General features: G+C 40.7%; 1 protein-coding gene across 1 annotated transcript in view; it reads right to left on the reverse strand.

Annotated features, from left to right (window-relative positions):
• The window catches only part of LOC124605666 (UDP-glucosyltransferase 2-like), a 50,413-nt gene extending 47,911 nt beyond the window's left edge, over positions 1-2,502 (reverse strand). The window contains exon 1 of the mRNA XM_047137507.1: positions 2,398-2,502. The gene's annotated coding sequence lies outside the window, so the exon portion shown is untranslated. The remainder of the gene's footprint in view (positions 1-2,397) is intronic.
• Between the last annotated feature and the right edge of the window lie 7,303 nt (positions 2,503-9,805).

Genomic DNA, 9,805 nt, shown 5'->3' on the forward strand with positions numbered 1-9,805 from the left:
GAGCGTCATGTAAATATATAAAGTAAATCGGTCAAGAACTTTTCGAGTTATTCTGTTGTTCCTTATCTATGTAACCGATTGAGGAGACAATCTGAGCACCCGTCTTATGTTGTTTCCTGATGATGCTGTGGTTTATCGTCTAGTAAAATCAGAAAATCAAAGCAAACTGCTAAACGATTTAGAAGAGTTATCTGAATGGTGCGAAAATTGGCAGTTGACCATGAATAATGAAAAGTGTGAGGCCATCCACAACAGAGCTAAAAGGAATCCTTTAAACTTCGGTTACACGATAAATAAGTATAATCCAAAGGCCGTAAATTGAACTAAACACCTAAGAATTTTAATTACGAACAATTTAAATTGGAAAGAACACGTAGAAAATGTTGTGGAGAAGGCAAACCAAAGACTGTTTTATTGGCAGGACACTTCTGAAAGTGTAACACATCTACTAAGGAGACTGCCTACACTACGCTTGTCCGTCCACTTTTGGAGCACTGCTGGGCGGTCCGAGATCATTACCAGATAGGATTAACAGAGTAAATCGGGAAAGTTCAACAAGGAGCAGCACGTTTTGCATTATCGCGAAATATGGGAGACAGTGTCACGGACATGGTATACGATGAACACAACTAAAACAAAGGCGTTTCTCGTTGGGGCGGAATCTTCTCACGAAATTCCGATCACTAACTTTCTCCCCCGATTGCGAAAATATTTTGACGCCGATCTACGTAGGGAGAAACGATCATCATAATAAAATACGGGAAAACGGAGCTCGCACGCATACAGTAAATATCTCTGGAGTGAGCATTCACATGCGCAGAACAGATTTTGTGTTGTCAACATACATTGCCGGCCCGGTCACGTGTTCTCGGGACGTCGTGTGTTTGTCCGTATAGCGCCCTGTATATTTCGAATGTCACTACATCTCTAGTACAGACGGATCCTTTTCGTACGTGCCGTGGATTATTTACATATGTTGCGCAGACATTTTAACAGTATCCATTTGATACCGGGAATAAACCAGCTACGTAACTTTTAAGGGCAAGTGATATTACATTCTGCTTCTTTGCGATAGGTGTCACAGTTCAGATACACTCGATTTTTTGTAGTTTTCGGTATGATACGGCACTTTATAGTATTGCGGAGCCTCACGTACATTTTTGCGGTGATGGTCTTGCAAAACGACAGTACGCTAGTACTTTTGAAAGTCTCTGAAAAACACCGAATTTGCCACACATTAGCGATTATATCCCTGCTAATTCGTCTTTTTTTCTGCTATTTCTTTATTTTCTCGTTTTTGCGAATTAAAGCACAATTTTTCTTACTGGTGACACTTTGAAGTACTTATTTAATGCATTTTACGTACTTGCTCCCAGTTTATTAAATAAATAGTAGACTGAGTAATCTATATACATAATCGGCAAGTCACTGAAAAATGCATGGAGGATAGTATTTGCTGAAACAACTAACCATTCCCTTTCCTGTTCCACTAGCAAATTTACGAGAGGAAGCGATTGTTTGTAATCTTTTGTACGAGCCGTAATATCGATTATATAGTCATAAAATCGTAGAAAAATAGGTCTACAGAATCAAGCCTTGATTATAATGCGTCTCGAAATTTTTAAACATATACAGTGTCTCTTACTTATGTGATAACTATAATTAGAGCTACATTGTACGTGCCCATGAAAAGTTACTATCCCTCCTTTCACATATTTTTCTTTGGGTCCGTAGCAACAACAGTAATTTACCATCGCTATTACATTATCAACAAACGGTGAAATACAAAAAAAAAGCTCTTGATATTATAAACTTCAGACGCTGCAGAAAGTACACACGCACAGCGAAGTCCCGAAAACACGTGACAATCCTGGTTCAATGCTTACAACATGCGCAGAACACAATGCTCACTCCAGAGATATTTACTCTATGCTCGCACGGAAAGATATAGTGCGTTTTCTGCGCGCTGTTCGAGGATGGAGTAATAGAGAATTATTCTGAAGGTGGTTCGATGAACCATCTGCCGGACGCGTGTGATTTTGCAGAATATTCATAAAGAAGAAGATTTGGAATAAAAATTTAAAGAGCGTCTTATCTTTATATAGTAGTATGAATATAGATTAAAACAAGACAGTTCGGTACAAATACGCAAAAAATACAAAACGGCTGCGAATGTATAAATGGAACAGATTGGTGGTACTGTTTTTACAAGATGACCAATAAGTCAAAACTTAGAAGAGAGGCGGTGCCAAGCAGAGTTTGATCGAAATGAATTCGCGTACTAGTAGTGTGGTACATGTTGAGTATCTTCAAGGTCGTCTAACCATTTATGCCTTAGCTCTTTGCTTGTTATTTGTTCCTATAAAGCAATACGCGTTATATAAGGCGTTCACTGACCTCAGTAACTAAGGAAGCTTTTCCGTGGGCGTTGGCTACGCACGAGGTGTGAGCACGTCAGGTTGGGTACAGTTGCTCAATCCTCGCACTGCTAGCGTCCCGGCCACTGACTGCCGGCTGCTGAGTCTTTGCCAACGTTTTGTAACGGGCGCGACCTTGACGTGCGCAGCGTTGCATCATCGCTGCGAACTCGCACCAACACGGTGCGGCAGAGATACTAGACCGTTAAGATAAAGCTCGCGTCGTGGTGCACGTGGTATTGTCGATGATTGGATGCTACGATAAGTGCGTCTCGAAACGTGGTGATTAAATACTATATGCAGTTTTGTAACAAATCGCGTTCTCGAGTGAATACGAACGTACTGAACAGACAAAATACAACTCTCATAAATGCCATCCTATGGAAATTTGACGAAATTTTGCAGCTCCTAAGCTATCTGCGTAGCAGAAATAAATAACGCAAGCTGAAGTTCTAGTGTTAGAAAGTCATTTCGACACATTATTGTTTATACACTCAAGTTCAGAAAGAAACTGAACGCCTTGAACGACTCATTCATATTCACAGGATATGTTCGGCAGAATTTTTTTATTTTATTTACGCGTCAAGTTCCGTAGGACCAAATTGAGGAGTAAATCTCGAAGGTCATGGAACGTGTCAGTACATGAAATCACAACATAAAAGTAATACCAGATAAAAATAAATGTTTATGAACCTGAAAAAAGTCAGTCCATAAGTTTAAGTAAATGCAAACAAAAATACAATAATATTCAGCTTAATTTTTCAAGGAACTCTTCGACAGAACAGGAGTGACCCATGAGGAAACTTCAGTTTCGATTTGAAGGCATGTGGATTACTGCTAAGATTTTTGAATTCGAGTGGTAGCTTATTGAAAATGGATGCGTCAGTATACTGCACACCCTTCTGCACAAGAGTTAAGGAAGTCCGATCCAAATGCAGGCTTGATTTCTGCCGATTATTAACCGAGAGATAGCTGCTTATTCTTGGGAATAAAGTAATATTGGTAACAAGAAATGACAGTAAGGAATTATATATTGAGAGGCCAATGTCAAAATACCCAGACTAGTGAACAGGGGTCGACGAGAGTTTCGAGAACTTACCTGCTTCTGAGACAAAAATATCTTTTAGAATGGGAAGAGTTACCCCAAAATATAATTCCATAGAACATAAGCGAATAAAAATAAGCAAAGTAGACTAATTATTGTGTCGAATGATCACTCACTTCAGATACCGTTCGAATAGTAAAAATGGCAGTATTAAGTCTCTGAACAAGATCCTGAACGTGGACTTCCCACGACAGCTTACTATCTGAAATCTGAACTGTTCAGTTTCACTAATCATATTCCCGTTCTGTGAAATTAAAACGTCACCTTTAGTTGTATTATGTGTTAGAAATTGTAAAAACTGAGTCTTACTGTGATTTGACATTAGTTTATTTTCTACAGACCATGAACTTAGGTCATGTACTGCACTATTAGAAACTGTGCCAATGTTGCACACAACATCCTTTGCTACCAAGCTAGTGTAATCAGCAAAAAGAAATATTTTATATATGCCTGTAATACTAGAGGGCACATCATTTATATAAATAACAAACAGGAATGGCCCCAACACTGATCCCTGGGGCAACCCCCATTTGACAGTGCTCCACTCAGACCCCACATCAAACGGTTATCAATGTAGCGAATAATGACCTTTTGCAGCCTGTTGCTAAAGTAAGAGGTGAACCAATTGTGAGCTACTCCCCATATTCCGTAACGGTCCTACTTCTGAAGCAATATCTTGTGATCAACACAATCAAATGCCTTAGTTAAATCAAAAAATATGCCAAGCGTTCGAAACCTTTTGATTAACCCATCTAGTACCTCAGAGAGAAAAGCATCTTCAATTGTTAAACGACATCTAAATCCGAACTGTACATTTGATAGCAAATTGTGTGATATAAAATGATCATTCATCTTTACATACACAGCTTTTTCAGTAACTTTTGCAAACACTGATGGCATAGAAATAGGTCTAAAATTATCTACATTATACTTTTCTCCCTTTTTATAAAGGGGCTTTACAGCTGAGTACTTAAATCGCTCAAGAAACTGACCATTCTTAAAGGAAAAATTACAAATATGGCTAAATACAGGGCTAACATGTGCAGCACAGTACTTTAATATTCTGCTAGGCACTCCATCATATCCATGAGACTCCTTAGTCTTCAGTGATTTAATTATTGATTCAATTTGCCCCTTTTCTGGATCACAGAGGAGTATTTCAGACATCAATCTTGGAGAGGTATTTGCAAATTAAGTCATATGATTCACTGTAGAAACTAAATTTTTATTTAATTCACCAGCAATGTTCAGAAAATGATCGTTAAATACTGTGAATATATCCGATTTATCAGTAACAGAAATACTTTTTATGCGAACTAAATTTATATCATCGAACTTGGGCTGCAGACCAGACACGTCCTTCACAACTGTCCGTATGGTTTTAATTTTATCCTGTGGATTAGCTATTCTATTTGCATACCACATACCCTTTGCCTTCCTAATATTTTAAGCACTTTACAATACTGTTTGTAATGGGCTACTGTAGCTAGATTGTGACCACTAATATTTGATGTAATTCCCACTTTTTTATCCCACTAGTCAGCCACCCGGGCTGCCTATTACTGCCAGTATCCCGTTTAGAACGTTCGATTGGAAAGCAACTCTCAAAGAGCATGAGAAATGTGTTAAGGAAAGCATTGTATTTATCATCTACATTATCGGCACTGTAAGCGTCCTGCCACTCTTGTTCTTTGACAAGGTTTAAAAAACTATTGCTGTTGGATTAACTTTCCTACATAGTTTGTAATTAAATATGACATTTGTTTGAGTACAAAAGCCTTTTAGTGTTAAAATTTGAGCATCGTAGTCTGAAAGGCCATTCACACTTTTACTAACAGAATGCCCATCTAGTAATGAAGAATAAATAAAAATATTGTCTATGGCTGTGTTACTGTTCCCCTTCACCCTAGCTGGAAAAAACACCATCTGCATCAGATCATATGAATTTAGGAGATCTACCAACATCCTTTTTCTTGCACAATCATATACAAAATTAGTATTGAAGTCACCACATATAACTAATTTCTGGTACTTCCTACAAAGAGACTCAAGAACCCTCTCTAGCTTAAGCAGAAATGCTCTGAAGTCGAAGTTAGGGGACCTATAAACAACAACAATTAGAAGTTTAATTTCACTAAATTCAACTGCCCCTGCACAACATTCAAATATCTGTTCAGTGCATTGCCATGATACATCTATGGACTCAAATGTAATACTGTTTTTTCACATACATAGCCACTCCCCCAGTCCGCAAGGAACTCCTTGAAAAACAGCCAACTAATCTGTATCCTGGTAAAGGAAGCCTCTGAATTGTCAAATTATTTAAATAATGCTCTGATATATCAGTAATTTCAGAGTCATCATCTATAAGCAGTTCACTATGTTTATCTCCAATACCTCTTATATTTTGATGAAGTATGCTAATTCCTTCTCTACTTGGAAACATTACATCCTCAGAAGGTGAGCCATTAATTACACGGACTTCACTTCAGCAGGTATACCTATCAGCTGACTTCAATCTAAAAAGGTGCAGCTCTAAAGCCAAATACTACAGGAATTTTTCCATTAGTGACCCCACCACCACCCACTACACTGTCACCTGTAAGCTTAGCCAGCCTCCCCTTCCCATACTTATTGAGGTGCAGGCCATGCCTAGTGAAACCTGATCTACTGATAGACCAAACTAGCACCACTGAGATGTGACCCATGCCCTCTGCCATCAGCGCACTCCGCAGCCCCATGTTAACGCGCCTAACAGCCGCATTAAGGCGAGGCCGATCATGATGGTGAAACAGTTGCACGAAATGCATATTAGTGCCACCAGTTTGAGTAGCTATCTTCACCAGGTCACCACCTACATCATATTCCCCGTCCCTATCAAGACTGTTCCTTGCTCCACCCACTATCACTACCTGATCCTCCTTGGTAAAATTCCTAAATAACTCCCCTATGCTGTCAGTCACCTGGGCCAACCCTGCACTAGGCTTCGCAATTCTGGTGACCTGGTACTCACTCACCAACACTTCCTGCAACTGCTGGCCCACACCTCTACCGTGGGAACTACCTAGCAGCAGAACCTTTCTGTTCGACTTTGCAACTGACCTAGGCCTCCTAATCGCTGAGGACTGCTGCATGTTCCGTACATCTATAGCGACAAGATGCTCCTCTCCACTCAACTTTGACAGTTGGTCAAATCTATTGCATATACGCATAGTAAAACCGTCTGAATACCTGCTCCCCCTAGCTGCCTTCTTGCCAACTGCTTGTTCCCATTCCCCACCACCCTTCACCCTCCTCAACCTATCTAGTTCGTCCTCTACGCGCTATAACTGCACCTGAAGGGCACAGATCTTACGCTTCCGTTCCTCTGTCAACTTGTTTCTCAGGTGAGGATCTCACTAGAATGCCCACCGCATTTCCCCCTCCCCCCCCCCCCCACCCCCGATGAAAATACTTTGAACAAATCCCACACCGTAACCCACTACTCACAAACCTACGACAGAGGCCACACTCCTCACTCATGGTAAAATTTTACTATTACTGAAAAAACTCTACGTCTACGTTACCAAAGTTCAGTTACGGCAGAAGAGCTAGTCTACTAAGAAAGCAACTACTTGTATTAATACTACTACACCACAGCTACTACCAAGACCAACAAAACTTCACCAAATTATTAGCTAAAACCAAGCAATTCAAACGGCCATTGGAACACTTAAACGAAGTTAAAAAACTGAATGAAAATTTTACTGAAATATTTCACTAGAAACAATAAGAAATGTCAGTTGAAAACTAAAGCACGAAATTTACTAAACGAGTTCAACGCACAGAAAACTCTAAAAAACACAGCGAGCGAACGTTTCCACAAGCTTATTAAATCGTTATTTCGTAACAATCGGAACGAAACACCGCTGAAAACTTAAATTTAATAACTGTACAACAGTGCAAAAATAACATTGTCAGTACTTGGCTATATAACCGCTACAGCTCACGCCGCAAAATGTAAACACACAACTGAGGCGAGAGGCTTAGACGAACGACGTAAGCACTCTCACGAATAATAGACCACTCGAGTCAATAACACAGGAAGAAAGACTAAGATTAATGAAAATCTACTAATAAGTTACTTTTACAGCAAATATTAACACAAAAAACTCTAAAATAAGTAAATGAAGAATAAAACTTTATAAAATATTAACGAGCAATTTCAACAACAGTGCAACACACGTGACGTCACACCAAAGCGACCTGGTACTCACTCCCTAACACTTCCTGCAACTGCTGGCCTACACCTCTACCGAGAGAACTACCTAGCAACAGAACCTTCTTCTTTCTGCTAGACTTTGCAACTAACCTAGGCCTCCTAATTGCCGGGGACTGCTGCACGTTCCCTACATCTACAGCTACACGACGCTCCTCTCCACTCAGCGCTGACTGTTGGTCAAATCCATTGCACATACGCAAAGTAAAACTGTCTGAATACCTCCTCTCCCTAGCTGCCTTTTTGCTATCTGCCAGTTCCCATTAGCACCTCAGTCACCTCGGTTCACCATGTCTCCTGCTGCCTAGTAGGCACAGAGTCTGCCATGGGCCCTCACAACTTGTTCCATGCCTGATGGCATCGACGCGTATAAGGCGCGAATATCGTCCTGTGGTATAGCTATCAATCCTGTATTCACCTGGTTTCAAGCCTCATCTGTGGTAGTTGGCGTTGGGTCACAGTCGTTTCACTATACCATAAACATTTTCGACTCGGGACGAGTCTCGTGAACTGACGTACCAGGGAGAAAGGCTAACATTCAGTGACACCAAGAAGGCACATGTTCGTGCAGCAACGTGTGGTCGTGCATTGTCTTGCTGAAAGATGGTATCTGGGGTGTTGTGCAGAAAGGGTATGGCTACGAGTCACAGGATGTTATTTATGTAGATCACACTGGTCACGGTGCTCTGGACTCGCACCATATGTAATTTGTGATTGTACCCAAAACCACTCTGTAATGTCTCTTGCAGCGGTCTCTCCGCGATATTTTCAGAAATTTTATAAATTATATAACTCAGTACATATCTCGAAATATCTCTTCTTATCTTACCGATTCCTAAACTTTAATATACGATGATTATCAATGCAAAGTAATTTCAAGCCCTATTATTCCTTGGAGCGTGCATTTACTCCATGGAATAGCTTCTCTGCCAACTATGTTTTCTCTTATAAAAAGAATGATTCAGATCTTGCGGATTAGCCGTGAAAGAAGGAGGATGTATATGTATGTATTGTTGAGCTAGTCACCATCTTGATGAGATTCTGTATGACAAGGAATTTAACACACGAACTAAACTAAAGTAAGTGTGTTAGCGTATTATTTAACTGATTATTATTGACAGTGTCTGCTTACTACGCTGTGTTGCACGGGATCAGTGGGGAACATCTGCTTTACACTGGACGAACCTGCCGTTTTGTATGCTCAAGATATCCAGTTACTTCAAATAGATAGGCTAACACGGTCTTACCAGCAGATCTCCGGTCTTCCCCATGTGATCACCGAAAGTTAATAATTATTACAAATGTTTTCAGGAGATCGACTGACAATTTTCGTCGCACCGAGACTTCGAAATTGCTTCACTGCCTTATGGAATTTAAGTTACGCTCAATTTAATCAGGATAGAACAGTAATGAGCTGTGTGAATGTGATAAGCCTGCTTTGTGAATGAAAATTCCCTTAACATACGCATGTTTTTACTATCCTGATCAGTGAAGCTAAATCGGGCCGGTGTGAGAGAGGTTTTAAATTTTTTGAATACCACAACTCCACACCATAAGACCTTGTATTTCTTACGCAAATGCAGTCACTGTGAAGCCGTTCCCACTGTCCGCGTCAATCCAAAATGCAGCCGTCATTTTCAAACAAAGAGAACAGGGATTGGTCCGAAAACACAGTCTGATGCCATTGCTGTCTCCAGTGAAGTCGTTCCATACACCATTGCCGTCTAGCGTGTTTTGGGACATTCGTCAAGGCCAGACCGACAAGTGGACGACCCGAACTTAACCCATGTCGTAATAAGAGCGACGGACTGGCACTGCGGATAGTGTGTACGACGTGTTAGGCTGTTCCTTTGTTACGCCAGGGCTGAGCAGGACTCAGATCTGTCCTGCAATGTAATTCGGCTGAGGTGTCGGTCTTTTCGGGGTGTGGTCTGGGTGGTGCGACATGACTCATCGCGTCATGTTCTCCAGTCTTCCGGCACACAACTGTTGCACTACCGAAACACTTCGTCCCACACGAGCAGC

This window comes from Schistocerca americana, chromosome 3 (assembly GCF_021461395.2).
Source record: "Schistocerca americana isolate TAMUIC-IGC-003095 chromosome 3, iqSchAmer2.1, whole genome shotgun sequence".
Taxonomy (NCBI): Eukaryota; Metazoa; Arthropoda; class Insecta; order Orthoptera; family Acrididae; genus Schistocerca; species Schistocerca americana.